Here is a 17,125-nt window from a genome sequence, read left to right as displayed (position 1 = left end):
GAAAAACCAAAAAAAAAAAAAAAGAAAGAAAAAAAGGAAAACAAAAGCAGGAACATCATGAACAACAAAACTCATTCATCGATCCAAACACAAACAGAGTCATTAATTGCTGATCTATGTATTTATGTTGTAAATGTTTTGATCAGGGTTTTAAAGTGTAGCTAAGGTTAGTTGGAACTCCTGTGGCCTAGGCTGAGCTCCAATGCTCAGAAATCCTCCAGTCTCCATCTGCCTTTGTTATGGTGTGAACTGTCACACCTGAGTTTTATTCTTGTGTGAACAACATAGTTCAGAAGTGATTTGGACCATCATTTACAGGACTGTGTCTCATGATCAACCTGAACCATAGAGCTGAGAATGTCATTCATTGTTAAAGGACCTTTGTCCAGGTCTTCATGAAGCTAATCAGGGGTTGAGCTGGATGCTGTGGCAGTCGGTTGCTAGGACAGCTACACAGAAGACTGAGGCAGGAGGATGGTGTGAGTGCATTCCTCTTGTGAAGAGAGAACTGGGGATTCAGCTCAGTTGATAGAGTCTTTCTCTAGTGTGCTCACAGTTGTTATAGCAGCATGCAGGAACAGGAGGATAGCTGCGAGGTTGAGTCTAGCCTGCTCCATGATAAAACCCTGTCCCAAGGAATGGACAACACTGAGAGCTGTTGACCAGTGTCGGAGAACAGCTTGGCAGAGAGCCATGGAATCCTGCAGTCTGTAGAATTAGTCCTCGTGTGTTGTTCCCAAAGAACCCATTCCACTCCCTTCAGCATGACAAGCCCCTTTCAGCATCTATCTGGCTAGGATTCCCATCATCCCACTCAATTCTAACTGCTACTAGAAATCAAAATTTGAAAAATTTAAACTAGAAATATAAAACACAATAAAAACATTCTAGAGTGGATATACCTGCCAGAACATTTGGCTTCTAGGTTAACACAGATGCATTTGTACATTCTTTCACACTCAAGAGTCAGGGGATTGCAGATATGCATCGTTGTGTCCTATTTGTGGATTTCTGAGATATTAGGCAGGCTTTGTGCATGGGAGACCATCATTCCAGCAGCTGAGGCTCATCCCAGAATTTTTGAAGAGGCTGGGGTACAAGGATGGCCATGTACCATCTCTGGAGTCATCGCACTCCTCAAAGAAAGATGGTCACTCGGGTTTGTGTCCATGTCATTTTAAGTTATTAATCAGCTACTTGCCTCATTTATTTATGTAATTTGCTTGTCTCAGGCTGTCCTGAAGTCAATATTTAGCCCTACTTGGCCAAAGACTTTTTTAACCACTTACCTTCCACACAGGGATAGTGGGCTTACAAGTACCACACAAGGTTTTCTCATTCTTTTGTTTTTGCTTTTGAGGTGGGCTCTTGCTACGTAGGTTGGACTGGCCTCTCACTCACACTACAGACTATTTCTCCTTTTGTAGCTTCTCAATGGCTGAAAGTACTGGTGTGAGTTACTGAGACATCTTGGACATCTTTTTGTTTACTTCCACTTAACAGTCTCTGTTTTTCAGAGACCTGATCTGCAGTAGTGCAGGACAGCCTGTGGAGCCCACCCTCTTTCCAGATGCTCTCAGGTAGTTTCATGGCTTTTTCTCTTTGTTTGTTTTTGTTTGTTATTTGTTTCAAGGCAGTGATTTTCTGTGTAGCTTTGGAGCCTGTCCTGGAATTCAGTCTCAAGACCATCCCTTAACTCACAGAGATCCACCTTCCTCTGCCTCGGAAATGCTGTGATTTAAGGCATGCACAACCACCACCCTGCCCAGTTTCATGGCTTTACAATTTTTATAATAAGGATGAGCAATGGTGGCACATGCCTTTAATCTGAGTACTCCCGAGGCCAAGTCAGGTGGATATATGTGAGTTCGAGGCCAGCCTGATCTACAGTGTAAGATCCAAGAGATGCACCAAAACTACACAGAGAAACTCTGTTTCAAATAACCCAAACAAACAACAACAACAAAAAAAAAAGAAATTGAAATCTTTTTTTTTTTTTTTTTTTTTGGTTTTTCGAGACAGGATTTCTCTGCGTAGCTTTGTGCCTTTCCTGGAGCTCACTTGGTAGCCCAGGCTGGCCTCGAACTCACAGAGATCCGCCTGGCTCTGCCTCCCGAGTGCTGGGATTAAAGGCGTGCGCCACCACTGCCCGGCGAAATTGAAATCTTAAACCCATCATGATATTGCATGCAAACAGATGATGGGGCAGATGGAGGAGGGATAGGCAAGGACATGAAGCCTTGTCTACCCCAGCAAGCAGAGGGTATTTCAGATGAGGTTAGTTTACAACACAGCCTGAGCCACCATCCACCTCACAAATGTTGATGAAGACATGGTCTCATTGTGCAGACACAAAAGGCCTGGAAGTCACCATGTAGACCTGGTGGGCCCTGCACACAGAGACACAGAGATCAGCCCCCTTCTTCTTCTTCTTCTTCTTCTTCTTCTTCTTCTTCTTCTTCTTCTTCTTCTTCTTCTTCTTCTTCTTCTTCCTCTTCTTTTTGTTTTTGTTTTTGTTTTTGTTTTTCGAGACAGGGTTTCTCTGTGTAGCTTTGCGCCTTCCTGGAGCTCAATTGGTAGTCCAGGCTGGCCTCGAACTCACAGAGATCCACCTGCCTCTGCCTCCAGAGTGCTGGGATTAAAGGCGAGCGCCAACACTGCCCGGCTTGCCCCCTTCTTTCTTGAGCACTAAAGTTAAAGGGGTTCAAAATCATTGACTAATTATTTGTTTCTTTGCCTAGAAGAGGTGACAATCCCATTTTTGTCTCCTGTTGTGAAAAGTGTGAGGCAGGTTCTTGTCCAAACCCCACTCTGTTTTTGAAAGATGGTCATCATGTAGTTCCAGCCTTCCTGACACTGTTTTTAAAAAAAATTATTTGTTTGTTGATTAATTAATTAAGTGTACACTGTTTTGCCTGTATGTATGCTAGTACATTGGAGGAGGACACCAAATCTCATATGGATGGTTGTGAGCCACCATGTGGTGTTTGCTGGAATTGACCTCAGGACCTCTGGAAAAGAAGCTGGTTGCTGGAATTGACCTCAGGACCTCTGGAAAAGAAGCTAGTGCTCTTAGCCTCTGAGCCATCTCTCCAGCCCTTTTATGTAAGTTTTTATGTAGACCAGCTTGCTTCTGCATCCAAGATGCTGGGATTAACGGTGTGTTCACCCATGCCTGGTTCAGCTCCCATTATTGGTGACTTTTTGTTTCTCTTCACTCTGCTGGACTGGTCTTTACAGAAACACCCTCTTAAGTCCGAAAGCCAAGGGCGCCAACTCCTTCCATGACACAGATTTAAAACTGTTGTAAGAAATGGATTTTATATAGCCATGCTGGCTTCTTTCTTGTCAGATAGCCAGAGATGACCTTAGTTCTGGATGACAGGCTTATTCCAGCTTGTCTAGTCCATGCAATGCTTTAGAGAGATCCTAGGGTTTGTGATGATAGGCAAACACATTTCCAGTTGGCTATATCTTCAGAACCATTGTCTAACAGGAGCAGATGCAAGCCATGTTTCTGCCTCAGCATTCTGAGTAGCTAACATAACTGAAGAATGAGAGAACATGCAACTCGGTTATATATTCTAGAAAAGATCGCACAGTTGTGACAATGTTTGTCACAAAATTCTTTGAGGATATTTTTAGGAGATTTTGTGTGTATGTCTCTTGCTAGGAAAGGTAGTAATGTCAATCTGCCAACACTCAGAACCATGTGGGTCACATGTGAATAAAACACAGCCAGGTGTATTGGCTCACAGGAGTCACCTACTAGGTGGAATGCTGAAGTAGGAGGATTGTTGGGACCTGGAGTATCAGATCTCCAAAGCTACCTAGCAAGACTCTTATCAGAAAAAGAAATAAAAATGGAGTGCATAAACAGCTACTAAATTAATGAACAAATACAATTCAGTATAAAGTGCTCCTGTCTTTCAGGCCAATCTCAGCTTTTTGTCTCTTCCAAAAGAAACTCTTCATCTAGATACTGAAAAATTTCTTATACAGGCAGCCTCAAACACATGAAGATTTCCCTGCTTCTTTCTTCCTCTAGACTGATGGAAATAAAGTATGTGACCTGAAAACACAGGGATTATTTTTGTTGTGGGTATTTGTTTGTTGAGATAGAGTCTCTCTTTTTGTAGACCTGGATGTCCTGGAGATCTCCATGTAAACCCAGCTAGGGGTGAACTCAGAGTTTGGCCTGCCTCAACTGCACAATGGTTGGGGTTAAAGGCATGCACCACCACGAACTGCAAAAAACAAACTGTTTTAACTCCTATTATTATCTTTCTTTTTAAGAAATTTTTTCATTAGTTTTGCATACCAATCAAAGTTCCCCATCTTCCCTCTTCCTGCCCCCTCCCAACTTCCTTTCCCAAACCACTCCCTACTCCCTCGGGAGGCACATTAGGAGAGACTCTAAAGTCCAAAAGTCCAAGCTTTTCCCCTGCCTCAAGGCTTCATGAGGTGTCCCATCATAGGTTGTAGGCTCCACAATGCCCACTCATGCACCAGAGATGGATACTGATCCTACCACCAGGGAGCCTCCCAAGCAGATTAAGCTACACAACTGTCTCACCCTGTAAAGGGCCTAGTTAAGTCCCATGTAGGCTCCACAGCCATTGATCCAGCTTTCATGAATTCCCTCTAGTTTGATTTGAGCTATGGAAGGTGCTGTCTATAGCCAATAGAGTTCCCACTATTACTTGTGTGTGTAGTATCCTTGATGGATATTCCTTCACAATTAGTCATGGTTTAGGTCAACAAACACATAACAACCATGACACATCAAGTGTAGGACTTCCTATCTCTATTTCGAAGAACAAGAAACATGATGAAAAAAATAGTGTGATACCAAGTTCTTATATTGCCAACTGATTAGATCTCATTTCATACCACTTGGTTTCGAAAGCATTGAGCACCTTGTGAGCCATGTGCTCTGAGTCCAATTTATGAGATCTTTCCCTAGGATTTCATGTCCTGCACACCTTTGAGAGTGACTACCTTAGTGTGATGGGGAAAGGAAAAAAAAACAGACACAGGTAGAGAAATGCTGGGGATGAGTGGTCAGGGTGCTGTGAAGGAGCCACACCAGGAATTCCAAAACACAGAACATTATTATATGCAATGGGCAAAAGGGTACAGCTACTCAAACTATGGGATCTCTGGGAGGAACAGTTTCAAGCTGCAATGATCCCAGGGAGGATTTCATCCATCCCAACCCACTACTCTCAGTAGGATTCCATAGCTCAGACCTCAGGCATGATCCTATTTAGTCTTATCAATGAAACCCAGGAGTCAAGTATGGGGTAATAATGTGGAAGACCAGAGAAGCAAAGGAACAACCACAAGTGACTTCTTACCTCTCCAGTTACTCTGACCTAATGAGGGGCCACGATCCTGTCTATACCTCCCAAGCACTGGAATTAAGGCATGAGCCTCCCAAGTGCTGATATTAAGGATGTGTTCCAGAACTGACTGGAATCCATGATTAAGTACTGGCTAGCTCTGCCCTCTGGTCTCAGGGCAAGCTTGATCTGTCAGAACACCAACAAACAATACAACAGTACCAAGCAGTAACCTTTCCCAGTTTATTGCCAGCACAGGCAATGCCTGCTCTCCAGCTCATAGATAGAATGATTGAAACATTTATAGCATTGTCTTGTAGCAAAAGTCACTTTTCTGGGCTTTTTTTTTTTCTGTCTTTATTATACTTAAGAATTCGGGGCAAAGTTGGTCAAACTGATCTACAAGGCCCCTATGATCATACCATTCCAGCGGTGCAGGGTATGTCTCCTCGATCAACTTGCTCAGTTTGGCTATGTTGTGAAGCAGTTGCATGAGGAGAGTCGGAGACAGATTATTATCAATGAAATTGACCTTGGTGAGCTGGGAGCATTAGTTCAGGGCAAGCAAGAGCACTCTGAATTCTGAATGCTCCAGCCAACAGGCAAAACAGGTTTCTCTCTCTACAAAGGGCCATATATCATGAGGCCTTTATATTTATGGACAACAGAGGGAACAAATAAAGGCCTAAGTCAGCTTCACAATGTCTCAAAGACAAATCCTGAAGCTCCCCTTCTGAGTCACGGGTGGATTTGCCCAAGCTTGGGTAAGTGAGTCCAAAAAGGATAAGACTAAATCTCAGCCAATTCAAAGTTACTATTGTTACTTCTGCTTGCTTAACCAATTATGTATGAGATGACCTAACTGTCCTTGAAACTCCCCAGCTGTGCTTCAAAGGAGCCTGAACACTCTCCTCAGGGCCGACCTCACATAATGCTGGAATATTCATTAAGACACAGTCTTGCCTTTTAGGTACCATTCCAGTCTGGGGTCCTAAAGGACAATTTGCCTTTCAAAGTTTGGTGGTCACCTTCCAATGGGTCCTGCATGTCCAGTCGACACAACATTTTTTAAAAGCAGTCCAGGCAAGAACAGTTTCTTGCCCAAATGGCTATTTTTGCCAAGAAGAAGATCAACTCCACATGGAGTGTCTTTGACGCCCATCCTCTCTTTGAAGTAAATTGGTGCTGACAGGAGCAGACATCTCACTGTCCAGAAAGTCCAAGTTTTTAAAACATTTTAAATTCCATATTCTGTAGGTCTTTGAAGGGTTTGAAGATTACCTACCTGATTGAATTATGTCTATGTATACCCTAAAAACTTAACATGCCCATTACTTTGACTCTCATAGAAGACTAATTATTCATCTGTAGTTCTCAATTATCCATTACAATTTAAAGGCGTTACATAAACTGAATACCTTAAAAGAGAGCAGAAATATACATACAGTATAACAAAATTAACTTTAAATTTGTATCAATAAACTAAAATCGACAGCAGTGGAAAAGACTTTACACTAATTGTTGCTCTTTAAAAGCAGATACATTAATCTACCCTTTCATCCAAGCATATCTATATCCTGTATTTCCATATCATATCCCCTTTATTTGTTTTTTAATCTTTTCCTTTTCTATTTAATTAAAAGGAAAGTTTTAACTTGTTTATTGCTTGTATATAGTGTATATAGTTATTGTATTTATTGTAAATAGTTTTTCTTATATTAGTTTTAACTTTTTAAATTATTTTTTTTATTTTCATTAGACAAAACAGGGGAAATGTGGTGATACTCTGTTTGTGCCAAAATGGGGTGATATTTTATTTGTATGTTAATCAATAAGGCATGTCTGGAGATGAAGAGGAAAAAGGCCAGCCATTTTTAAGGAAACACAGAAGTCAAGTGGTGGTAGCACACGCCTTTAATCCGAACACACGTCAGGCAGAGTCTCTGTGTGTTCAAGGACACACCAGGGAACGGCCAAGTGTAGTGAGACACGCCTTTAATCCCGGGACCCACCACAGAGACCTGAGGTCTGTGCAGACAGGCGGTGACAAGGAAGTGAGGTAGCTGGGCTAAGAGCCAATGAGAGGGCAGAACAGCAAGGCAATCCAAACCTAGGCAATAAAAACCTAGGTAGACGGGAAGTCAGGGCATTTTGGAAGGTGCAGAGCTGGTGAGGTAAGGTAGCTGGTGGCTCCCCGCATTTCCCTGGTCTCTAAGGCTCTCATCCGTATATTTGGCTCTTTTTTTTAAAAAAAAAAAATTAATAAGACCGTTTAGAAATTCGTTTCCAGGGCCAGGTGTGACTCTAAGCTCCTGGACAGAGTCTTCTCTGCTTCCTCTGAAGCTTTTACAACCCGTTACTGCTCACCAGGCTGGTCTCAAACTCAGAGATCCTCTTGCCTCTGCCTTCCGAGTGCTGGGATTAAAGGCGTGGGCCTCTGTTTGGGGTTCTAGTTTGTCCCGGGCCGGCTCTCTGGTGTTGGCTGGTTTTTGAAGCCCATTTCTGAGGTCCAGCGGTGTGGTGTGTGTGCGTGTTGGTGTCAGGGGTTACTCCGGTTCAGCGGCCCCAGACATGGCGTCCTCTACAGCGGCGGGGAAACAGCGGATTCCCAAAGTGGCCAAGGCGAAAAACAAAGCGCCAGCTGAGGTTCAGCTAACTGCAGAGCAGCTCTTAAGAGAGGCTAAAGAGAGAGAACTCGAGCTCCTTCCACCCCCGCCTCAGCAGAAGATCACAGATGAAGAGGAGCTCAATGATTACAAACTTGGGAAGAGGAAGACTTTTGAAGATAACATAAGAAAAAACAGGACTGTGATTAGTAACTGGATCAAATATGCCCAGTGGGAAGAAAGTCTCAAGGAAATCCCAAGGGCTCGGTCCATATACGAGCGTGCCTTGGATGTAGACTATGGGAGTATTCCACTCTGGCTGAGGTATGGAGAAATGGAAATGAAGAACCGCCAGGTGAACCATGCCCGAAATATCTGGGAGCGAGCCCTAACAACTCTGCCCCGAGTCAGTGAGTTCTGGCACAGGTACACATCCATGGAGGAGATGTTGGGCAATGTCGCCGGTGCCCGTCAAGTGTTTGAGCGCTGGATGGAATGGCGGCCTGAGGAGCAGGCCTGGCACTCCTACATCAGCTTCGAGCTGAGACACAAAGAGGTGGAGCGGGCCCGTACCCTTTACGAACGCTTTGTGCTCGTGCACCCTGCTGTGAAGAACTGGGTCAAGTATGCCCGATTCGAAGAGAAGCATGCTTCTTTTGCCCATGCGCGGCAAGTCTACGAGAGAGCAGTGGAGTTCTTTGGAGAGGAGCATGTGGACGCACACCTGTATGCGGCCTTTGCCAAATTCGAGGAAAACCAGAAAGAATTGGAAAGGGTACGAGTTATCTACAAATATGCCCTGGCTAGAATTTCAAAACCAGGGGCGCAAGAACTCTGGAAAAACTATACCGTCTTTGAGAAGAAGTTTGGGGACCGCAGGGCTGTTGAAGATATCATCGTGAGCAAACGGAGATGCCAATATGAAGAAGAAGTGAAGGCTAATCCATACAATTACGATGCCTGGTTTGATTACTTGCGCTTGGAGGAAAGTGAGGCGGAGGCCGACACAGTGCGGGAAGTCTATGAGAGGGCCATTGCCAACGTGCCGCCCATCCAGGAGAAGAGGCATTGGAAGCGCTACATCTACCTCTGGATCAACTATGCATTCTACGAAGAGCTGGAAGCCAAGGATCCTGAGAGGACAAGACAGGTCTATCAAGCCTCTTTGGCACTAATTCCTCACAAAAAGTTCACCTTTGCCAAAATGTGGTTATATTACGCACAGTTTGAAATACGGCACAAAAATCTGCCACTGGCCAGAAGAGCTTTGGGGACTTCCATAGGCAAATGCCCAAAGAACAAGTTATTCAAAGGCTATATAGAACTGGAACTACAGCTTCGAGAATTTGACAGATGCTGAAAGATTTATGAGAAGTTCTTGGAATTTGGACCTGAAAGTTGTACCTCATGGATTAAGTTTGCAGAATTAGAGACAATCCTTGGTGATATCGATAGAGCCCGGGCCATCTACGAATTAGCCATCAGCCAGCCAAGCTTAGACATGCCAGAGGTCCTTTGGACATCCTATATCGATTTTGAGACTGAGCAGGAAGAAACGGAAAGGGTACGAAAACTTTACCGAAAACTGCTTCAGCGAACACAGGATGTCAAGGTATGGATCAGTTTGGCTCGCTTTGAGTTATCCTCAGGCAAAGAAGCAGGTGTGACTAAATGCAGACAGGTTTATCAAGAGGCGAACAGAACCATGAGAAACCGTGAAGAGAAAGAAGAGAGACTTAAGTTGCTGGAATCCTGGCGAGGGTTTGAAGATGAATTTGGAACAGTATCAGACAAGGAAAGAGTAGACAAACTCATGCCAGAAAAGGTCAAGAAGAGGAGAAAGGTCCAGGCCCAAGATGGGTCTGATGCCGGCTGGGAAGAATACCATGATTACATCTTTCCAGAGGATGCTGCCAACCAGCCGAACCTCAAGTTTCTGGCAATGGCCAAGCTTTGGAAGAAACGGCAACAAGGAAAAGAAGCTGCCCAATAGGATCCAGATAAGGACATTGGTGAGAGTGAATCCTCATCTTTGTAAATGTTGGAAAAATTTTTTAAATAGAAATGAATCATTTAGAACTTTGATTTCTGAACTTATTTACATATTTACACAGTAAGGAGTGATCTTTGATAGCTACCTTTCTAATTACTTTTTTAAAACACTTTGTCGATAGTGTTTAAATGTCTATAGAATACCTTAGGTTCTTCTGTTCACCCCTCCTGCTCCTAGCCTACATGAAAATGAGTTTTCTATGGCCTGTGGACTCACATGCCCATCAGTGTATGACAGATAATTTATAAGCCATGACATTTCCCTACAATGAGACAATGTTTAGACATCAAAGTGAAGTGATGATACACACTGGTACAAGGCTAAACTCTGATTACAGTATAGAAAGCGAGAGAAACAGATCGACCAAGTTGTGCATTGTGATTCCGTGTACAGTAACTGTCCAGAAGAGGCAGATCCCAAGAGAGTGGATTATGCTTGTCAGGACTAGGGAGTGAGGGGAGAGGGAAAGAGTGCTTCGAGGAAGATCCCTTTTCGGGAAGAGGACCGACCATATTTCACAACTGGAGGGAGGCGATTGTACACTATCGTGAATGTACAGAATGTGACTGACTGTTTGTGTTTAAAATGCTATGTGGTTATTTTGTATTTAAAAATAAATTTTATCCTGTTAATACAATGACCTGTGTAGTATATGCTCACTCCTTTGGCTTCTGTGGATTTTCCAGACACTGGGTTCGTTTCCTTTTTCTTTGACTTTTGATTTTAGGTTTGACCATGGAGCCCTGGCTAAGGTTGAATTCTAGTACTCCTAGCTGAGGAGTGTTGGTGGTGCTCTCCCAAGTCCAGCTCCACCCAGACATTCTGATGCATGTTCCCCCAGTCAGCTCCTGTAGTTCCCACACTGTCTGAGATTAGAGAGGAGCTCCCAGCACTCAGACTATTCTTATTCAGTACTTCAGACACCAGCTTGGCTTCCGTCTTGGGATCTTTCTTTCCATCCTTTCTTTGGGGACCATTCCATGGTGCTAAAGACAGCATCAAGGGCTTCCCATATGCTTGGCAGGAGCTCTTCTGCCACGTGCGGTCATGCACACCGTTTATTCGAGCACCCAGGAGGCACAGTACCTAGATGTCCTGTGGTCGAGTTCATTCTAGTCTACATAAAGAGTATCACATCAAACACACACACACACACACACACACACACACACACACAAAGAAAACAATAGAACATCCACTTCCTCAGAGAGACAGCCACAAAGCTCACTTTTACTCCTTAGCATCCTTCACCCTGACATACAGATTGGACTTTCTTCCCATGCCTGTGGGGAGAGGGAAAGTTTCCTTTAATCATTGCTGCATGCATGCCCCAGGAGCAGTTCCACACACCTGGAAGCCCTCTTCCAGAGAGGCTCAGCATTGATCCAAGATTCTCTAGCTGGAATTCTCTTATTCCAGAATCTGCTGTCCTGCCCTTTGACACCATTCTCACTGGGGCCCAAACTTGCCTGGACCTCCCAATTTTGTCCCAGCTGGCCTGGAGTACCTGATCCAGTTGGCTTCACCTTACAAGCCTACACAATCATACTCATCTCAAATCCAAATGTCAACATTGCTTTTATTTCCATTTTTCCGTATCTCACCCAAACAAATAGTTAATAGTTTTCATCTAGAGAATATAAAGGAATGTTTATTGTGTCACCTGGGCTGGTCTTAGCCCTGGATATTAGCAGAGGATGGACTAGATTCCTTAGGGGTCACTGAATCACCATCTATGGACCAGATGGCAAGACACTGAATCCAGCAAGTGAGTGCAGCCTCCATCACTGTAGAGGGCTTCAGTGACTCCTCTGAGACTCTGCCTCAAATGGACCATTTGAGTCACAGGTCCTCTAATCCACCACTGACTTCCAGTCCCAGGGAGGAGGGATCAGTGATCTCAATCCCCACCATGCTCATCCACATGGAGTTCCAGATGGTCCATGGAATGGATAGCATCAAATGTACCATCATTAAGCAATGAATGTCAGGGATATAGAAAATCCAGGAGTATGTTGATGACCCACTCCATGAGCTGGGACTGAGTATTACTGACATGTGGCCACAGCATTCAGAGTGTTGGCTGGGAAAGGCTTCACTTAATCTTGAGCTTAGACAGACAGTCAGTTTGTGAAACACTGTGGTGGCTCAATGCATGAGAGTTTGCTACATCAACCGAAAACCTTAGTGGGATGTCCAGAATCTCCTGTGGAAAAAGAAACAGACCATTGAAAGTCATCCTCTGAAGGCAGGCATGGTGTCAAGTGTCTTTAATCACAGCACAAGGGAGGCAGGGGCATGTGGATTTCTGGGAGTTTGTAGCTGGCCAGGTGTACATAATGAGTTCTAGGATGGCCAGAGCTGTGTATGAGACCACATCTCAGAGTGGGGAGAGAGAGAGAGAGAGAGAGAGAGAGAGAGAGAGAGAGAGAGAGAGAGAGAGAGAGAGAGAGAGAGAGAGAGAGAAGGAAGGAGGGAGGGAGGGAGGGAGGGTGGGAGCATCTTCTGACCTCCACATTGTTACAATGGCACAGATGGGCCTACATATAAACTCCAATACACACTCAATGATAATAAATCAAAGGATTATCCAGAAAACATGTTTGGTGTGTGTGTAGATGTAAAAGACAGCAAGTGCTCCCAGAATACAGAAAAAGAAAGGGTGGTGTCAGGATAATCTGGAACTGTTCCAAGAGTTTCAGTGTGCTGAAATCAAACGCTGGTCCCCAGAAAGAACAGCAAGCCCCGTTAACACCTGAGCCATCTCTCCAAGAGAATCTCTCTCTAGCTCTTTGACTGGGGTTTCATGAAGCTGAGGTGTATAAAATGCCCAAGAACAGGGAATTTTGGGTCATTGTTCACTCTGAAAGTTCTAGGATGCAGAAGGTGTGAAACAAGGGGGGCACGAGAATATGCAAACCCGATTAGCATAATGAACAACTATGAAACTGTCCATGAAAGCGACTCAGTAAATTCAAAGAATACAATGCCCTCTCATGCAAAAGGGTTTTCTGGAATCCTATGGGAAACTGTAATGCTAAGGGTGGTGGGGGAAATAATATCCAGCTCCTCAAGCCTTCCAAAGCAAGAAAAAGACAGATCACAGCTCATCGGTGAGAATGCTGTATGCCCAACACCAGTTCAGAGCTCCAAAAACTTACTGTTCAAGAAAGGAACGTATATACGTAAATTACAAATCTTTATGTAGGATGGACAACCAAAAGGCAGATGCCAAACCAAGACAGAGGCATGGAGCCTGCCTCATCCATTCCATTATGCTCCTTGTAACATCTTCTCTCTTTATCTCCTTCCCTGTGTCTATGGTCTCTCAGACACTGATGGTGCTGGGATGAAAACCCTACCATTTTCCTATCTCTCTTCCTATCTGAGGTTGGGTCTGCACTCTTGACCTTCATTAGAAAATGAGCCCCTGGTTCTCCCTGTCAAAGCTTCACTCCCTCTAATCTGAACTAATGGAGCAGTCTTGTTTCCCAAGTACATCCAAAATCCCTTGAATACACATGATCTGTGTCTCCGATGAGTCACTTGAATCCTGGCTTTCATTTTTCAGAGCCCAGCTGTGACCTCTCCTTATTGATTGCAAACAGGAGCCTAGTTTGAACTTCAGGTTGTAGACACGGAATCCATGAAAATCCAGACACCTCTTAGCAACAAAGTAGATCAATTTGGGCTGCCTTATAGCCCCGAGTGTTTCCATGAGCTTAGAGCAATGTGGCAGGTCTGTCTGGCAGGACGTCACCAATGTTATTATCATAGATGTCCTCAGAGGCAGGGTACATCTCTAGGGTCTGATGTCTCAGGTCACAAGTGTGCTGCTGTAGCTTCTTCAGGTTTCACAGGACAGGAAGTTCTTCATGAATTTGACCTAGGAGCCTTCTCAGGGAGGAGGACACTGATTTGGAAGTGTCTGTGATCATAGAGCCCTTCAAGTCTAAGCTCAGCAGTGTAGCTGTCAGTCTTTCTGTCTGTCTTCCAGAGTGAATGGCTTAAATGTCAAATACTGACACCCTCTCGACCTGTATTCCCCCTCTTATGGGATGATGCACCGCAGGTTGGGTCTCGCTAATGACATCTGGAGAGCAGACAGACACCATCCTGTCTTCCAGCCCGAATGTTGTAGAAATTGTGGTGGGCATCCCAGAAATGGAGCACTTGTTGTGTCCAGTTCTTGTGGGTTAAACAGAAAGATTCCAGTGTCTGGAACTAAATTTATAATCTCATTTGACCCCTGCCTTAGTTAGGGTTTCTCTTGCTGCAACAAAACACCATGGCCAAAGAGCAAGTTGGGGAGGAAAAAACGTTTATTTGACTTACCCTTCAGCATTACTGTTCATCACTGAAGGAAGTCAGGACAGGAACTCAAAACAAGGCGGCGTCCTGGAAGCAGGAGTCGATTCAGAGGCCATGGAGGGGAGCTGCTTGCAAGCACTGGCTTGCTTCTGCTGGCTTGTTCAGCCCATCTTCTTATAGAGTTCAGGGCCATCAGCCCCAGGGGTGCCACCATCCACCATTGGGCTGAGGCCTCCCCCATTGATCACTAATTGAGAAAATGCCTTTCAGCTGGATCTCATAGAGGCATTTCCTCCACTGCGGCTCCTTCCTCAGAAGATTCTAACTTGAGCCAAATTGACACACAAAACCAGCCTGTACAACCCCACATCTCATTTTCCCTTCATTCCATTATTTGAACCCAGTCTGTTTCCATTTCTAGTGACTGGGGAAAGAGGAACAGCCTCATCACATATGGACTGCGTCTGTTTGTTCTGTCCAGAAAAGAACACCAAGGAGTCCAAATCCATAAGCAAAAGCAGAGAGCCTGTATTCAAGCAAGCTGGAGCTTGGACCCTCTTTGTGTAGGATACAGCAGTACTATCAAAGAGTGCCGAGCCTGGGCGGGACCACCTTTTGTTTTTGTTTTGATGATGGTAGAGGTTGGGGGTGAGATGATTTCCAAGGTTCAGGACCCCAATTGGCTGACAGTTGTCTAGGGGTTCAGGTGTGTGCTGGGAATGTTTGGACGGTCAGGTATTTCCCCTTAGCTGTTGGCCCTCCCTAGGTAGGGTCAGCTTATTGCTTTTTCTGGGGACTGGGTAGTACCTGTCGGTAAGCCTATCATGGCAGCTGTGTCTTGGCCCCTAAGCATGTGGTCAACGTGTCTGGGGCCTCCCACACTGTTCTTGTCTGTGCTGTCCTTTCTATTGTCTCACCTCTCCAAGATGGAGGCCTCAGAAACCTCTGATTCACTTTGGAGCACATTCTGAACTCTGTAGTCACTTCTTTCCATCCACATGATTTCTTTCCCTCCATACCTTGGTCTTACTGACCTGCGTCAAGCTCTCTGTTGAATCCAAAATCTAGCCCACCCAGCACATTGTGAAAGGGGTTAAAAATCTCCCACTCTCACAACTGAATTTAGATTTCAGTTCTCTGAGAGGGGGAAAACAGGTGCCTCTCTCAAAAAAGGGCCTTTGATTCACAGACAAGGGGGAGAAGAAACACAGGCCTAAGTCAGCTTCACCATGTGTCAAGGACAAATCCTGCAGCTCTCCTTCCAGCTCCCCTTCCGAGTCACGGGCAGACTTGCCCAAGCTTGTGCAAGTGTGTCCAAAAAGGAGAAGACTAAATCTCAGCCAGTTACAAGTTACCAGTGTAACTGCTGGCTTGCTTAACCAATTATGTATGAGATGACCTAACTGTCCCTGAAACTCCCCGTAGCTGTCCTTCAAAGGATCCTGCACCCTCTCCTCAGGGTCGACCTCACATGCATGCTGGAATATTCATTAAGACACGGTCTTGGCTTTTAGGTACCATTCGAGTCTGGGGTCCTAAAGACCATTTTGCCTTGCAAAGTTCAGTGGTCACCTTCCAATGGGTCCTACATGTCCAGTCGACACAACATTTTTTTTTTCTAAAGCAGTCCAGGCAAGAACAGTTTCTTGCCCAAATGGCTATTTTTGCCAAGAAGAAGATCAACTCCACATGGAATGTCTTTGACGCCCATCCTCTCTTTGAAGTAAATTGGTGCTGACAGGAGCAGACATCTCACTGTCCAGAAAGTCCAAGTTTTTAAAACAGTTTAAATTCCGTATTCTGTAGGTCTTTGAAGGGTTTGAAGATTACCTATCTGATTGAATTATGTCTATGTATACCCTGAAAACTTAACATGCCCATAAGTTTGACTCTCATAGAAGACTAATTATTCATCTGTAGTTCTCAATGATCCATTACAATTTAAATGAGTTTCATAAACTGAATACCTCAAAAGAGAGCAGAAATATACATACAGTATAACAAAATTAACTTTAAATTTGTATCAATAAACTAAAATCTACAGCAGTGGAAAAGATTTTACACTAATTGTTGCTCTTTATTTTTTTTTTTTTTTTTTTTTTGGTTTTTTCGAGACAGGGTTTCTCTGTGTCGCTTTGTGCCTTTCCTGGAGCTCACTTGGTAGCCCAAGCTGGCCTCGAACTCACAGAGATCTGCCTGGCTCTGCCTCCCGAGTGCTGGGATTAAAGGCGTGCTCCACCACGCCCGGCCTAATTGTTGCTCTTTAAAAGCAGATACATTAATCTACCCTTTCATCCAAGCATATCGATATCCTATATTCCATATCATATCCCCCTTTATTTGTTTTTGAATCTTTTCCTTTTCTGTTTCATTAAAAGGAAAGTTTTAACTTGTTTATTGCTTGTATATAGTGTGTATAGTTATTGTATATAGTTTTTCTTATATTAGTTTTAACTTTTTAAATTATTTTTTTATTTTCACTAGACAAAACAGGGGAAATGTGGTGATACTCTGTTTGTGCCAAAATGGGGTGATATTTTATTTGTACGTTAATCAATAAGGCAAGTGTGGAGATCAAGGGGAAAAAGGCCAGCCATTTTTAAGGAAACACAGAAGTCAAGCGGTGGTAGCACACGCCTTTAATCCGAACACACGTCAGGCAGAGTCTCTGTGTGTTCAAGGACACACCAGGGAACGGCCAAGTGTAGTGAGACACGCCTTTAATCCCGGGACCCACCACAGAGACCTGAGGTCTGTGCAGACAGGCGGTGACAAGGAAGTGAGGTAGCTGGGCTAAGAGCTAATGAGAG

At 44.2% G+C, this 17,125-nt stretch overlaps 1 pseudogene; it reads left to right on the top strand.

Annotated features, from left to right (window-relative positions):
- The first annotated feature begins 7,916 nt into the window (after positions 1-7,916).
- LOC143271760 (crooked neck-like protein 1 pseudogene) lies at positions 7,917-9,989 on the top strand (annotated as a pseudogene).
- Positions 9,990-17,125: the final 7,136 nt, after the last annotated feature.

This window comes from Peromyscus maniculatus, chromosome 2 (genome assembly GCF_049852395.1).
Source record: "Peromyscus maniculatus bairdii isolate BWxNUB_F1_BW_parent chromosome 2, HU_Pman_BW_mat_3.1, whole genome shotgun sequence".
Classification (NCBI taxonomy): Eukaryota; Metazoa; Chordata; class Mammalia; order Rodentia; family Cricetidae; genus Peromyscus; species Peromyscus maniculatus.
This window is presented reverse-complemented; position numbering and strand designations above follow the sequence as displayed.